The sequence below is a fragment of the Macaca fascicularis genome, chromosome 2, assembly GCF_037993035.2.
Source record: "Macaca fascicularis isolate 582-1 chromosome 2, T2T-MFA8v1.1".
NCBI classification, from domain to species: domain Eukaryota; kingdom Metazoa; phylum Chordata; class Mammalia; order Primates; family Cercopithecidae; genus Macaca; species Macaca fascicularis.
Window position 1 is genome coordinate 175,824,494 of NC_088376.1, and position 17,412 is coordinate 175,841,905.

General features: G+C 39.7%; 1 protein-coding gene and 1 long non-coding RNA gene across 2 annotated transcripts in view; one reads left to right on the forward strand and one right to left on the reverse strand.

Moving 5' to 3' along the window:
• The window catches only part of LOC135969415 (uncharacterized), a 494,620-nt gene that overhangs the window by 360,179 nt on the left and 117,029 nt on the right, over positions 1-17,412 (forward strand). The gene's annotated exons all lie outside the window — the stretch shown is intronic.
• Positions 4,237-10,541, reverse strand: LOC102145611 (uncharacterized). The gene is made up of 2 exons (XR_001488944.4): positions 10,166-10,541; positions 4,237-5,279 (listed from the first exon to the last, which is right to left on the reverse strand). It is a non-coding gene; the product is annotated as an uncharacterized lncRNA (long non-coding RNA).

The window sequence follows — 17,412 nt, forward strand, 5'->3', positions numbered from 1 at the left end:
CTTAGTTCTCACACTTGCACTTACCAGCATCCAGAATGTATTTCTTAAGCCCTACACTTGTTAGGTACTCTATGAAAAAGGGCTTTAGGCCAGGCACGGTGGCTCACACCTGTAATCCCAGCACTTTGGGAGGCCAAGGTGGGCGGATCACTTGAGGTCAGGAATTTGAGACTAGCCTCACTAACATGGTGAAACCCCATCTGTACCAAAAATACAAAAAGTTAGATGGGTGTGGTGGCAGGTACCTGTAATCCCAGCTACTTGGGAGGCTGAGGCAGGATAATTGCTTGAGCCTGGGAAGCAGAGGCTGCAGTGGGCTGAGATCACGCCACTGCACTCCATTCCAGGCAACAGAAGAAGACCCCATCAAAAAATAAATAAATAAATAAATAAATAAATAAATAAATAAATAAAAAGTTGGGGGTGAGCTTTGATGGGCAAAGAAAATTAGAAAGTGGGGTGTCTCAGACAGCATTCTCCAGGATGCAGATTCTGAGATATACTTTAATTGTAGGATATTAAGAAGTGCCTTTTGCCAAACGTTTGTTAAAAGAGAGAGAGAGAGAGAGAAGTGGAATTGGGTGGAGGGAGAAGATGAGTTATAATGCAGGTCCAACGACAGCCTTGGCCAACCCCACAGGGAGCTCTGGAGTTAAAATGGCCCTCAGAGATGTCCTGAGATGGGCAAGAGAACAACTCTGTATCTCCACACTGATCAATCCTTGGCTATGGGCCACTCCACAAAAAAGTGTGACCTTAGGTGAAGTGGTTCTCTACAGCTATGCCAATTCCTGAAGAGGGCTGTCAGCTGCAGGCTGCCTGCTAACATTACACCCAGCAAGTGGGGTGCAAGCCGTTCTTTGAAGGGGGATCTGGGTTGCACATCATACTACTGCCACATGGAACACAGCAAATCATCTCTTTTGGAGAACTGCACTAAACATTCACATATGAATGGCTTTGAGAATCTGGCACTGAAGGAACTTTCTAATTTAATTTTTCTCCTGACATCAGTTCATATCCTATGGAACTAGTTTTCCACAGAACGTAATTTGATAAATGTCTCCCTAATCTTACAGTGCCTTGCAGGCTGTTAAAAGAACTGCATATAGATGGTTTGCTCTGGGCTTGCCTGCCCTTCAACAGGGTCTATCAGTTCTGCCTGAAAACTTTGGTGTTGCTATATTAGTTAAGGACCTGCTATACAATGGCATGTATGTACTGTGATGAAATGAACCATCACACCTTCATAGGGGTCAGATGAATGAATATGTGATGGATATACTGTGATGAACATGTCATAAAATAGTGACAATTCACTAAGGCCGCCAAGAATAAGCCTGTGAGAGGTTACCAGTATCACTAAGTACAGTAGTGGCTTTACTCTTTAGACCAGGGCTGATGGTAAATGAAGTGGTCAGAGAGCTGGGATTGTTAATGATTCAGGGGTGATGGGCCCTCAAATGATAGAGGGCCCTGGAGGACTAGTGCTTAATTACCAAAAGTCAAGAGGCCATAATTACTATAACAACTGGTGAAATCGGAGGGGTAGTTAAGGGGGTTTGATTCACAGGGTGTTTAGGAGATAATTAATTGAAAGTAACACCCCTACAGGCAAAATAGATGGGCACATAACAAGAATGCTGCTTAACGCCTATAACCAAATAAGGCACGAATGGAACCGCACTCCAATGACACATCCCTTTCTCAGTTCCCAGACCTGAAGCACTTTTCACGTAAGGAACCCACAGATGGAAGAACCCGTAAGTGGCTGGGTTACTAGGTCACAGGTCACTAGGAGGAAGAACCCTGCTATACAGGTATATACTTTGATGAAATGGCAAGTTCTTCCCCAAATAGATTTATGACTATATGCTGGCAAGCAAGAATATCCAGACACTTCCAGGTTTACTGGGCACACAGCCTGAGTTGACAATGACACCTAATACTCTTCCTGGCAGCTAGGCCTGAATAGAGCTGTGCAGCCCAAGGGGTGGACTGAGCCAGCGTGGAAATGCACCACTGAGATCTTTTGCTGTGGAACATAATTGACTGGGGGGTGTCCCCGCTACTCCTCTCCATATCCATTGATACAGTCATGCCAAGGCTACATTTCCCATGAGTTGTTTCCATAAGAACAACAATGAATGAATGAGGAAGGTATACTAATAATGCAGGCCTATTCCTGTGAGGTGGGAGGCTCCTCCAATGGGCAACTTTGGTTTGAGTGTTCTTCATCTGACCGCAAACTTTATCAGAACTGTGCTACAGTCTAAGCTTTTTGCTGCTCAACCATCCTTTCTTCCCTCTCTGCTTCTGTATTAGTCAGGGTTCTCCAGAGAAACAGAATCAATAAGTCCTATGGATCTATCAGTCAATCTATAAGGATTTATAATCAATCTATACGGATTTATCCTTATTTAATTATAAGGAATTAAATATAAATCCTTATTTATTATAAGGAATTGGCTCACACAATAATGGAGGCTGAGAAGGCCCCCAATCTGCTGTCCGAAGGTCTGAGAACCAGGAGCATTGAGGTGTCAGTCCCAGGTCAAGGGCAGGAGAAGATGGGTGTCCCAGTGCCACAGTCAGGCAGAAAATTCAACCTTCCTCCACCTATTTTATTTGGGTCCTTAGAAGACTGGATCAAGCCCATCCACACTGGGGACTGCAATCTGCTTTATTCAGTCCATCAATTCAAATGTGAATTTCTTCCAGAAAATGCTTCATGAACACAACCAGAAATAATGTTCGATCAGATATGAGGCATCCTGTGGCCCAGTGAAGTTGACACCCATAAAATTAACCATCACACCTCCATGGAGGCCAGAAATTTTATGTATTCTGAGGACTCTGTCTCTCTGACTTCCTCTCTCTTTAAACCCTTAGCCATTTTCTCCCCGCCAAATAAATGTCTTGTAAATTGAATCCTGTCTTTCCATGTGTTACTTTGGAGGACTGGAACTAATAAATTTGGACTTTGTTCTGGCAGGTAGTTTAGTTATTTACAGTTCAGCTTTATACTATTGAGGCTTGTTTTTAAGCTTTTTGTGCGGGTGGGGAGCAAATGTAGTACAGTTTTTAGTCAGGATACTTTAGCCCTACTCATGTAATATGTAACCTTTCTGGGATCTTTAGTGAATGCCTGGTTTTCAGTCAGGACTCTCCACTGTGGCTGGACGGAAATTAGATATTTCCCAATCACACGCTAATTTTGAGACTCGTTAGGCGTAGTGTTCCGCTAGGTACACAGTGGAGCCTCTACATAGATTTCTGGATTTTTTTGTCTACCTTCTTCCTTGTTGATACTTTGTCCTAAAAATTCAAACTATCTCAGTCTCAACTCCAATCTTCCTCTCCTCAACTCAGCAAGACTCTGGTCTCCTACGACGGGATCCAGAGTGCTCGCCTCGGAAAGGCAGGGTGATCAGAGTTCTCACTTTGTTTCCCTTCCTCAGCGATCAAGTTGTCTAAACTTTTCCCCCGGCTTCTAGAAACACTGATAGCCAACCTTTCTGTAAAATTTCTAACATAAGTACTTAGAGCTTTAATACGCTGTATTTTCATTAAAATTCATTTCAAAATATTTTCGCAATTTTGCTGTGATTTATTTTGTGACTCCTGGGTCATGAGATGTATGTTCCTTAAATGAATACATTTAGGAAATTTTTTGTTACCTTTATGTACTTGATTTCTGGTTTAATTTATACTCTATATGATTTCAATCTTTTGAAATGTCTTAAGACTTGATTTGTGATACAGCGTAACATGCACCCCAGAACATGTGGTAAATGTTTTGGGGTACACCTTAAAAGAACATGTATTCTGATGTTTTTGAATGTAATATTTTATGTCTTATTCATATTTATAGTACCAATACATCGCACATAGTAGAAACTTAACAGATATTGAGTTACATAATTCAAAGGTTTTATCCTATTCGTGGTAATTCAAGACCAAATAAGAGAGGATGATGATGACATCACTATTTCTGTTAAGACAGGGCCTCATACAACATACAGGAATGTCCAGTCGAGTCATGCAGTTTCTCCTCTATTCTAACCAATGTTAATGCTAACACTTTATACGATGAAAATTATCCCAGTATTTTTCTACCTATGTTTCTATCAGTTTTCCCTTCATTGATTGTAAGATGTATATCACTAGAGCTATTTGACAGTAGGAAACAATTATTTTAGGAAAAGTTAGTGACATTGATCTATAAAGCTCACGGAGACATAAGAAATGGTTAATTTTATTTTTTCATTTTTCAACAAACAATTCACGATTGTTTCTGAGATTACAAAAGATTAGACAATAGCTAATATCTCTATGCAATGGTCAAATTTTTCAAGTAGAATCATTTTTTAATTTTCCGAGTTCCAATGTCACTTTCTCCTTGAACATGACTCAAGGTTAAAACTTATAAATATACACCTTCTCATGCATTTAACTTTCCTATTTAACCCTTCTGCCAACCTTATTCTGGACACTGAAGTTTTGATTATAAAGAAGGAACGAAACAGATTTCGATGAGTCTAACACTATGTTATGTAGGCTTACAAGATGCTTCTTGTGTACGGTCCCATATCTTTTCAACCTCTGAGTCCAGTCATGGCTCTGTTGAACAGTTATGGAAGATATTACACTGCTCTGTGCTGACACTGTCTCACTTCGAGCATGCACCAAGACTCTAGTTTCGTGTCTTAAGACCTCTCTGATGTAGCAATGTGCGATGCTGAGGTACCATGTGGGCTCTCAGCTCTTTGCAGCCCAGAGGGATGGGGTGGTGGGGGCGGTGAGTTAATGCCCCAAAGGAGCAGCCCTCAACAAACAGGAGGTGACTGCTGATGGAGAAATACTTCTCCATTCTCCCTAAGGCAGACAGTTCTGAGATAAAGTTTAAGAAGAATCCTAAGAAAGTTCTGCATTACGTAGCCATTAATAGGGGTGGACCACTTGATAACAGCAGTATCTGGTTTTGCTTGGACTTACTTTCCCTTTTCCCATGTTCACTCCCCTGCCTCTCATTCCTGCTCCTGGGTGTTAGACTCATAAATAGAATGTGTCTACCTTTGTCTCAGGCTCTGCTTTCAAGAATAACCTAGATTAAAACAGTGGGTAAGTGCGTTGTTGGTACATTACATAATGCAGGGATGTAATTTTCCTTGACTCTGTGCATGCTACAAAGAAACACTTATTCAGATGGCAGCATAGTTGAGGATTTCCACCTTTTTCCTTTTTGAAAGCTCATGGTCCATCCTGAGCCTGACCACCTAAAGAAAAAAAAGTTGTTGTAATTAGGTTACAATTAAACAGGCAAATATCTTTGTGAGGATGACTCTAAGCATTTTTTTTTTTTTCTGTCTGAGGGAGTCGTCAGCAATTTGGCTGGATATTTTCGTCTAATATGGAAGAGCCCTCAGTCTACTTAATCATGCAAAGATTTGTTGCTTTGGAAACAAGCATATTAAATTTCTTATTTTCCTTGGTTAAAAAACTGGATCTTGGCTGGGTGTGGTGGCTCACCCCTGTAATCTCAGCACTTTGGGAGGCTGCGGAGGGTGGATCACTTGAGTCTAGGAGTTCGAGACCAGCCTGAGCAACATGGTGAGACCCTGTCTTTATTAACAATATAAAAAAATTTTTAAAAAAGTAAAACAAAAAAGCTGGATCTTTTAGTGCTATAACTCTTTTTGTTAAGATAAAAAACATAAATTACTGGAACACTATCAGGGCTTTCTACATTCATGAAGGAATGAAGGAATCCTCTGAAAGATACCGAGAGTTATTAGAAATAAATTGAGGTTGTCCATATGCTAGCACTAAGTGAAAACGTTAACAATGATAATTTTTTACTCATTTGGTTCTGAAGACACTTCAGAGAACAAAATTGATTAAAACCCTCTCTTAATTAAACTTGTATTCCAGTGGAACAGAAAGTTAAGACAATAAACCAAGTAAATCATTACAATACATTGAATTTAAAATAAAGGCTACAGCCAGGCATGATGGTGCACGCCTGTAATCCCAGCTACTCAGGAGGCTGAGGCAGGAGAATTTCTTGAACCCGGGAGGGTGGAGGTTGCAGTGAGCTGAGATTGCATCACTGCACTCCAGTCTGGGTGACAGAGCGATGCTCCATCTAAAAAAAAAAGGCGGGGGGTATGCAGATGAAAATAAACAAGAGATGGTATATGGCCTGAATTATATACCCCCAAAATTCATATGTTGAAGGCCTAACCCTTAGTACCTCATAAGGTAACTATATTCGTAGATAAGGTTTTTAAGGAGGCAGTTAAGTTAAAATGAGGCCCTTTGGATGGGTCCTAATCTAATCTAAATGCTGTCTTTATAAAAGAAAATTTGGGCATGCAGAGAGACACCAGGGCACTCACTCACACAGAACAAACCATGAGAGGACACAGAGAGAAGGTAGCCAATGGCCAGTCAAGGAGAGAGGCCACAGGAGAAATCAAACCTGCTGCCATCTTGTTCTTGGACGTCTAGTCTCCAGAGCTAAGAAAATAATTTTCGGAGGGTTAAGCCACTGGGTCTGTGGTGCTTTGCCATGGCAGCCCCGCAAACCAATCCAGATGCTGAGAGAATGTGTAAGTTTTTTGTTTTGGTTCATTTCATTGGTAGGTCTCACTGAGAAAAATGACATTAGAACAAAGACCTGCAGAAGAGTCAGTTATATAAATATTTGGGGGCAGGAGCATTCTGGAAGAGGGAAAAGCAATCCCCAAAGCCCTGATCTGGAAGGAGGCCAGGGAGGTTTGATACACAGAGCATTAGAAGATGAGGTTAGAAAGGTATGGGACAGGGAGGCAGATCACAGGAGAGAAGGGTTCTCAGTGGATGCAGGTCCGTACTGTGCACCAACAGGATATTTTGAAAAACTGTGAGGAATTTCGGCATTACTATGATTGCGGTGGTGGTAATGTTAGTGGGCAGGCAACATTTATGTTAAAAGAATAGCCATGCTTAGGACCCTTCCACCTGGCAAAGTATTTTTTCCACATTCGATGTGACTTTAAAATGCCCTGCTGCTCATTCATGGAGATGTAACACTTTATAACCTTTTATGCTAACCTCTAAACTCCATTAATGACAAAATAGGTTACTGGGATCAACTTCTCATTAAACAAGTAAACATTCTGGATACATATATTTGATCAAATTTGGGGAACCTTTGCTAATACTTTTTCAAGTATTTTTCTGCCTGATAGTTTCTCTCCTTGACTTCTGAAAGTCCAATTTCATGTAAGTTAGATGTCTTTATATTATTTTATGAGTCACCATGTTCTGTTTATTATAAACTTTTTTATTCTCAGTGCACTTTAAATTTGGATGATTTCTATTGACTTTTTTTTTTTTTTTTTGAGATGGAGTCTCACTCTGTCACCCAGGCTGGAGTGCAATGGCGCAATATCAGCTCACTGCAGCCTCCATCTCCCCAGTTCAAGCGATTTTCCTGCCTCAGTCTCCCGAGTAGATGGGATTACAGGTGTGCACCACCACATTCAACTAATTTTTGTATTTTTAGTAGAGACGGGGTTTCACCATGTTGACCAGGCTGGTCTCAAACTTCTGACCTCTGACCTCAAATGATTTGTCCACCTCGGCTTCCTAAAGTGCTGGGATTACAGGCATGAGCCACTGTGCCTGGCCCTCTATTGACCTATCTTTAAGTTTCCTGATTCTCCTTAGTGTGTGTCCAATCTACTGATAATCCCATCAAATAATTTCAGTTATTATATTTTTCAGTTCTAGGGGTTCCATTTTGTTCTTCTTCTATTAGTCGTATTTATCTTGAAATTCCCTGTCTTCATTTATCATATCTACCCTTAGTAAGAATCTTTAATAATTTAAAATAGCCATAAATATATTTGAAATTCCTTTTCTACTGATTCCAACATCTGGAGGTCTATTTCTATTGATTTATGACAAAGGTGATGTTGCAGAGCAGTGGGGAAAGGACTTTCTTTTCCAAGAAAAACTTAGGTCAGTTGGATAGCTACATGAAAAAAAAAATAGTCCTCACTTGACACCATATGCCAAAATTAATTTTAGGTAGTTAGCACATCTAAGTGTTCCAAGAAAAAACTTAAGGTTCCAGATGGTAACGTAAGAGAATGCCCTTGTCACCTTGGGGTAGGCAATGATTTCTTACAGGTTAGCAAAAGCACTAACCATGAACAAAAAGTGATAAATTAGACCTCAATAAAAATTAAAGATTTATCTTTATCAAAATCTAAAAATAAGAGAGTTAAAATGCAAGCCTTTAATTAGGAAAAGGTGTTTGTTTGCAGCACTTATCTAGAATATACACATCAAGTAGAAGAAGATTAGCCAATAGAAAAATGGGTGAATGCCTAAAAGCCACTTTACTAAAGAGGATATCTGAGTGGCCAATAATTACATGAAAGATGCTCTTTATCTTTAGTCATCCGAGAAATGTAAATTAATACTATATAAACCCCAAATGTTGGAGAGGACATGGAACAATGAGAACTCTCATCATATAATGCTGGCAGGTCTGTAAATTTAAAAAACTGCTTGGCATTGTAATTATAGCTGGTTATGAGCAAACCTTTGATATGTATCCCAATAGAAATGTGTATCTATGTGAACCGATTCACAGAATAATGTTCATGGAAGTATTATCTGTAATAGCTCCAAACCTGGAAAGAACTTGAATGTCCAGTATCAGCATAAGGGACAAGTCACAAAAGACCGCATATCATACGATGCAATTTTTGTGAGATGTCCAGAATAGGCAAATCTATAGAGCAGAAAAATTAGTGGTTGCTTGGGGCTAGAAAGGATAGGGAATTGGGGTTGTGGGAGTAATTGCTAAAGGGTATGAAGTTTCCAGGTGATGGAAATTTTCTAAAACTGTGGTGATGGTTGCATATATCTGTGAATACGCTGAAAGCATTGAATTGTACACATTGAATTGCACACTATAAGTGGATGAACTGTATGGCATGTGAATTATATCTCAATACATCTGTAATTAAGAAAAAATAACAGCAAAAAGAATAAATTGTGTATACTCATATAACTGAATTTCATACAGCCTAGAATAAAATTTTAAAAAAGACTTGTTACATGCAATGACATGGATGAATTCAAACATAATATAAAGTGAAATAAACCAAGTACTATAAAATATTTACCAAGTAATTCATTTCATGTGAAATGTCAGAATAGACAAAACTAACAGGGGGATGAAAAATGCTACTATTAGTTAATTTCTTGAGCTGGGTTATGGTTGCCTGGACATGTTTGTGTTAATCTTTGAAAGTTTACTGAAATGTATTTGTTATTTGTACGCTTTCCTGTATGCTGTACTACAACACAAGTTTTATTAAAAGTATTTCTAAAAATCCAATTGTTCAGTAAGTTGTCCTATAATATGCATTAAAAAAGAATTTAAAAATACACGAGCATTTCAACAGTTATTTTTTGTGGGTTAGGGTTATGGAGAATTTATTTTCTCCTATATATGTCTCAGAATTTTCCAAATGACCATGGTAGACATATATTACATTTATCACCAGAAAAAAATACTATTAAAATACAATTGTCTGAGATAATCTTGCATTACTTTTACACTAAACTCATTTAGTTCAAATGTGGAGACTTCAGCTTTTGCTCCCAGATGAAAAGAGCTTGTCATTTTGGAGCAAAGGAGGGCGTGGCAGTTGGTCAGAGTGTTTCCTGGTGGCCTAGGAGACTGCCAGGAACTCATCACTGGCCACCGGCCTAGGGGGAGGAGCTGAGGTGCAGGTGCAGGGAGGGATTCAAGAGACTGAACTAAACCTGGGTGGGTCCCAGTCCTCATAAAACCTGGATCCTAACTGCAAAACTATGGTCGGGCCTAGGAAGCGGTGGAGGACTCACTGGCGCTCTAGCCTCTGTGCTGGGTGCATTAGTGATTAGGCTTTAATCATCACAGTCCTCATGATTCTATTTTTGTAAGGCCAGCAGCTCAGAGTGGTTTTTACATTGTCAAAACAAAGACGAATACGCTACAGAGCCAGTTCCAGGCCCAAATTCTAGAGTATTTGCTTTCTGGCTCTTTACAGAAAAAGTGGGTAAACTTCCCGATTAGAGACTCTAGGCAGAATTCTAAGGTATTTAAAATGTTTACCTGGGAATGCGCTTGCTGGCGAGGCGGAGCCGGCGCCGGCGTGAAGCAAGTGTGCCCAGGGGCACTGGTACCACGCGATGCTGGATTGCCTAGGCTGGTCAGACGGAGCAAATCGGAATCCACCGAAGAAAATTCACCTCTGAAAGATCCAGTCTGGAAAGGGATGGCCAGGCTCTTCCTGGACAGGGGTGACCAAATGGATGAGGATGCTCTCTGCAGCCCTCGGCGGATCGCAAAGGAGCAGGGCTCCGGTCTTCTATCTGGGAAAGCATCTTTGTCACTCGTCGAGACGCCAACGGAGCCCCTGCGGAGTTTTCTTTCTCTTTCTCTGCGGCGGGCAGAAGCAGCGCATTGAGCGGTTCGCCCGGCTGTCTGCAACTTTGCTAGCTGAGCCGCGTGGGTGCGGCCGGCCGACCGGCGCGTGCGCAGTGAGCTCCCAGCGCCTCCCACCGCGCAGGCTCGGCGTTGGCCTCCGCGCCCCCGGCTAGTGCGCCCTTCTCGGGTCCCCTAGGTCGCGGGGCAGCTGGGGCGGAAGGGCTCGTTCATTATTTTGAGAGTTTGTTGTGAACGTCATAACCCTTCGTCCTTAAATATTGCCGATACTTGACCTACGCAAGAGACAATGTCATGTGATTCAGCCTAATATCTCAGTATGTATCCCCTCAGAAAAAGGGATTGTTCTACATTCTCAACTCCGCGCTATTGACATTTTGGGCAGGATGAGTTTTTGCTGTCTGTGCCCGTAAGGTGGGGGTGACGGGGTGGGATGGGGGTGTCCTGAGCTAAACAATCACTATTTAGCAGCATCCCTGGCCTCTACCCCTTAGGTGCCAGTGGCAAACCCCTCCCCCAATTGTGACAACCAACGATGCCTCCAGACACTGCCAAACCCAAAAGGTGTGGTTGGGGGGTGGAGAGGGGAGGGGTGGTGGTGAGGGTTGGGGGAAAAAGGAGAGGTGCAAAATTGCCTCAATTGAGGACGACAGGATCACAATGCGCATCATCATACTTAGGAAATGTAATTGTTAGATTACAATAATCGGATATATTTCATATTTGAATTTCCTCAGTTGTCCCAAAATGTCCTTCTTTACCCTATAGTTTGTAAAATGTAAATCCGAGATTTAACAAGAATCACATAGTGCATCAGTAAGAATCACATATTGCAGTTGTCAAGTCTCTTTCGCTTCCTTCAATATAAAACAGTTCCCTAGCCTTTTTTTGTTTGTTTCTCCTGGTATTGACATTTCTGAAAAGTCTAGCCCAGTGGTCTTCCAGAAAATCCTTCAATTTGGAGATGTCAGATTGGTTCCTCATTATACAATTCACGAGTAATATGTATGTACACACGAACATATATGCAGGAATTCTACCTACGTGAATTTTATCTATTTTCAAATGACTTTTTAACTGTCATAACATTTAATTTAAAAAGCACCCTCTGACCAGCGATTTGAAATATTTTTATCACATCCATAAATTTCCACATTATATTTGGATCTAAGATATATTTTCTTTTTTTTCCACGTTGATCTTATTGTCTGCTTATGGGCTAATATTATACTGTTTTTATTAGAGACTAAATTTCAGTATCTGGTAGGGCTAGACTGCGTTATTGCTGTTTTCTGAAGTTTTTTTTTTTAATATGCTTGGTTATTTTTTCATGTAAACTATAGAATATAGCTCCGTAAAAATACTTTCTAAAAAAAACAACTTCTGCATATCTTTTCCATTTATGATGTTGCATTTTCCTTTTGACATTTTCTTCCTTTTGAAAAGCAAGGTTTATTTTTTCTCTTGCTCAAGTTTCAGCTTTGTGTCTTTCAAGAAAGCTTCATAAAGGTTTTTCACTTGTTAAATTTATTCTTAGAGTATTTCTCTTTTTTTGTTGGAATTATCTCTTCTACTTTTCCTTATAACGGCTAGGTTCTTACATAAATTAAGGTACTGATTTCTGTGTCTAATTTTGTATCTTGCAACCATATTGAATCTCCTGTTGCTTCCAGGAGTTTCATGTTGATTGTATCTGCATCTCTGTTTACACTTTTATATAATTGCAGTGATTATCCATTTTGAATTTCAAATTGACCATCTTTGGTCATTTTTGGCTCCTTTATTTGACACAAGTTCAAATGTCTTGATTGCTTTCTGACACTGTAAGAGTTCCAGTGTCATATTGTACATTTACTGCCTCAGACGTAGAATCAGTCATTTCTCAAAGGTGTCCTGATTGCTTCTAGTGAAAAAGGTATTTGGATGCTACAACCTGCACTTAAAGATGTTCATGGTTAAATGGCTTATCCCTTCCCAGACTCTTCAACACAAGATCTAGGAGAGATGTAGTTTTTCAAAGAAAGAGGAAAATAAATAATAACTTTGTGTCGATATTCCAATTCTAATAGAAGATTATAGGGTTTTTACTTACTTGATTTTATATTGCATCTCTTCCCCGATGCTGAAAATCATGGCTCCTAAATGATATTAACAGAATAATTTACTTTTCTCCATAATATATATAATAGTTTCCAAAATCTACCAGTATTACAACTGTTAGTAAAAATGTTAGATGTAGTTAAATACAGTTAGGCTTATTTATCTCATATTTTAAAGTCTAGGTTGCTTTCTGGGTGCAGTGGCTCACCCCTGTAATCCCAGCACTTTGGGAGGCTGAGGCGGGTGGATCACTCAAGGTCAGGAGTTCAAGAGCAGACTGGCCAGTTGCGCCACAGTGCTGCAGCCTCGGTGACAGAGGGAGACTCCAAAAAAATAAATAAATAAAATAAAAAACTCGGTTGCTCAGTTAAAAAGAAAATTAAATCCAAAATCCAAAAGAACCTTAAATATATCTAACGTTTTCTTTTTGAGTGAAATATCTAATTCATACATTTCATTATTTATTTAAATTATCAGTTTTGTTCTGAACACTCTTTAGCTGCATCTTGTCAATTCTAATGTCATGTTTTCATTTTTTTCTAGAAATTCTCATTATTAATTGATACTTCCCTTTGCGGCAAGCTATGTTTAATAGAAAAATTTTAAATTTCAAGATGGGGCTTTCTTATGTTTTGATTATAACTTTCTAGTTTTATCATATTATGGTGAATATTTATATTATATTTATGTGATTTATTGAGGCATACATGTCTGTATTGTAAATTAGAGTCAATTTTCATAAGTGTTTTTGTATTTTTTTGTCTAAGGTAAATGTACTATAGTCTGCTATTATTAGTGTATTTCGATTTCTCTTTGAATCTCTTATAATTCCTACGTATGAAAGTAGCTGCTGTGTTACTCACTGCATACCTTTTCATAAATCTTTTATTTTCACTGTGAATTGTAGCCTTTAGGATTATAAGATGTTCTTTGTCTCAATAATGGTTTTTGGTCTGAATTTTATTTTATTGAATTTCAAAATCTCAATTCTTTCTTTTTTTAATTTGCATTTTCTTAGTAGACCTTTACCCATCCTTCCTTTCATTGTTAGCATTTCTGAATTGTTTTGTTTTAGGTGGGTCTTTGTCTTTTATATACAGCATAGAGTTGGGTTTTCCTTTGAAATCAACCTATTTTTCTTTTTGTTTTAACACTGAAGTTGAGCCCTCTGTTGGCTGATATGTTTGGTCTCAGTTATCTCCTGTATTATATTTACCTGTGTAATATGTAGCGTATTTGATGGTGATAAGTGCTATTAAGGAAAATAAAGGAGAAAGGGTGCATAAAAAATGCTGGGGAGAATATTCTATTTTAAATAGGTGGTCAGGGAAGGCCTCATGGAGGAAGTGATTTTTGCACAAACACTTGAAATAGGCAAAGGAATGAATCATTTGGATAAATGAGGTAAGATTGTTCCTGACAGAGGACAGCTAGGCCCAAGGCCCCGAGGCATAGAGTACCTAGTATGCTCTAAGGAACAGCAAGGGAGCTGGTGTGATCAAAGCTGGTAAGCAGGAAAATAGTAGGAGATAAGGCCAGAGGATCAGATAGGGCCCTGTCAGTAGGGAGCAAAGAATCCCTCCTTCAAGAGGAATTTTGGTACCAGATGTTGAAATAATACATCTGCTATACCACAGTAATAAATTAATGACTCTATGAGAACACATAAATAACCCTGGGAATTCCAGTCGAGGTAGGAGAGGAAACTAGGCTTGCGGGTATGATATTTTGGGTACAACTCAAATTATGCATAAAAGAAGTTTCATATTTGCTAACTTTGAGGGTTGGATTACTAAGAACCTTTCCCAACCTGTACGATTGCAACAATCCTTGAATATTCTTCAAGTCTCTCATATTTCAGTTTGTACTTCATACTCCACCTCCAAACATATCAGATATAGATAACAACTATAGCTTTTGGCTATTTATCTGAAGCTGTGCATTTACAGAGGAAGAATCTTATTGCAACATTCACATTAATGAAAGGTATTTTGACTAATGTTCAAAAAGCATGAAAAACTAAAATTCTATACTCAGAAGCTTGATAAAGGACAGAAAATGAGAGATTTTTTGAATTTTTTTAAAAAAGTCAAGTATTTTAAAAGAGTTTTTTGTATTTTTTGTGTTGTTTTTCTTTTTGTAAGAAATCTGTTTTGACAGAAAACTATATGGCAGATGTGTGCGTGTGTTTGTGTGTTTTGGGGAGGAATAGGGATGAATTCAGTCTGTAATCTGGAAAAACTGTGTATAGGATGGGAACAGAGAAGGGACAAACTTTATATGTACACACAGGATTACTTTTTCCTTTTCATGATGTGTTTTATTTGGAAGCATTTACATCTTCTCTTTTTCTTTTCCTCCTTTTTTTTTTCCTTCACCTTTCTTTTTCTTAAGCTAAACTGTCACAGTGAAATACTGTGACTAAGCCACAACTCATATAGAAAACTGAACGGTGCATTGTAAAATAGGACACAAAACAAAAGACTTCATCTGAGAGCTGAGATCATCACGAGTACACAGACCCACTGCAGTAATTCAACAGTGTTTCCCAGAGCCCGGGACAATTTCTTCAATTCTTGGTATCCTACTGCCCCCTGCTGTTCATGTGGAAGCACTGACTACAGAAATTAAAGTCTTCATAACATTGCACAGGTTTTAGTGCAATATTAACGTGCTATCAAAGAAAGTTAAGTAGTTCAAAGATTTAAACAGAGTAATTTAAGGAATTGCTTTCTAAAAGGCTGAATATCAAACATATTACAAAGCAGCTTTCTCGACTCTCTAATATGTTGAAGAGAAATCTAATCCAGTTATTTGGCTTGTGAATCTGGTTTCGTTTTTAAGTTTCTGAGGGGAGCAGAGAAGAAGGCAATTGAGGTAGCTTAGAGATAAATTGGTAAAGAGAAAGCAGCGAGTAGATGGAGAAAATGAAAGGAAAAATGTGCAAGAAGGAGGGGGTAATGAATAATTTACATCCTCGAGGGTAAAGCAGTTCAGTCCTGAACAGATCGTTTACATTCCTCAGGGGGGTCGGGCAGAAACGGGCTCCACGGAAAAGCCCGGATGAACCATTTGTGAGCCTCACTTCTGCTTTCTGCTCCTGGATTTGATCATGGAAACCTCTCATAGCGGTTAGGATGTGAGTTGGGGCCTCTGAAGCAGGGCAGAGGCACATCATCTTTGGAGCTGATTTCCTGGCCTTCTCTGCAATTTTTGAAGAGCTCAGGGGCTGTGTCCTGGATGTAAGTCAGCCCACGTGCAAATGCGTATGTGTGAGCATGCGAGTTGGATGTTATATGTTCCAGGTTTTAGACTCTGAGGGCTGCTAGTTCCTGCATGGCAGACCTTCCCCTTGGGATTAATAAGGCGCCAGTGTCCCCTGTCACTTAGTAAAAGTAGTTAGAAGCTTGGGGCCTTGCTTCAGCATTTGTTTTTTTGCTGAGACTCTTTCTCCATGAGGAACACGATTGGAGAAGAAACATTCAGTATTTAGAAAATTAAATATATCCATGTTATGATAAACGTAGAAATCCAGTCCAAACTGCTCTTGAAAGATGTAGTTTTTGCTATAAATACTATAGGAGTGTCACTTCTAAAACTTCCGAAGTTCCTACTTCAAAGGCACAATGATGGATTTTAAGAAATAAAACTTTAAGACAATATTTACGTGGTTTATTTCAGGTAACAGTTAATAACCTGATTCCTTAATGCTTGGGGCTATGTTCATAGCATTGCTTTTAGTGCTATCATTTTCTATTTCTCTTGTATGACATATTGTATTAGTCCGTTTTCATGCTGCTAATAAAGACATACCTTCACAAAAGAAATAGGTTTAATTGGACTTACACTTCCACGTGGCGGGGGAAGCTTTACAATCATGGCAGAAGGCAAGGAAGAGCAAGTCGTCTTACATGGACGGCGGCAGGCAAAGAGAGAGAGCTTGTGCAGCGGAATTCCTCTTTTTAAAACCATCACATCTCGTGAAACTTTTTCACTATCACGAGAACAGCACAGGAAAGACTTGCCCCTGTGATTCAATTACCTCCCACTGGGTCCCTCCCACAATACATGAGAATTAAAGATGAGATTTGGGTGAGGACACAGCCAAACCATATCATTCCTCCCCTGTCCTCCCAAATCTCATGTCCTCACATTTCAAAATCAATCGTGCCTTTTCAACAGTCCCTCAAAGTCTTAACTCATGTCAGCATTCACTCAAAAGTCCACATCTGATACAAGGCAAGTCCCTTCCACCTATAAGCCTGTAAAATCAAAATCAAGTTAGTTACTTCCTGGATGCAACGTAGGTACAGTCGTTGGGTAGCCATTCCAAATGGGAGAGATTGGCCAAAACAAAGTTCCTACAGGCCCTGTGCAAGTCTGAAATCCAGCGGGACAGTCAAATCTTAAAGCTCCAAAATGATTTCACTCCATGTCTCACATCCAGGTTATGCTCATGCAAGAGGTAGGTTCCCAAGGTCTTAGGCAGCTCCGCCCCTGTGGCTTTGCAGGGTATAGCCTCTTCTTGACTGTTTTCATGGGCTGGCGTTGAGTGTCTACGGTTTTTCCAGGCGCACGCCGCAAGCTGTTAGTGGATGCACTATTCTGGGGTCTGGAGGATGATGGTCCTCTTTTCACAGCTCCACTAGGCGATGCCTCAGTAGGGACACTGTATGGGGCCTCTGACCCCGCATTTCACTTCCACACTGCCTTAGCAGAGGTTCTCCGTCAGGGCCCCACCCCTGCAGCAAACTATTGCCTGGGTGTCCAGACATTTCCATACATCTTCTGAAATCTAGGTGGAGGTTCCCAAA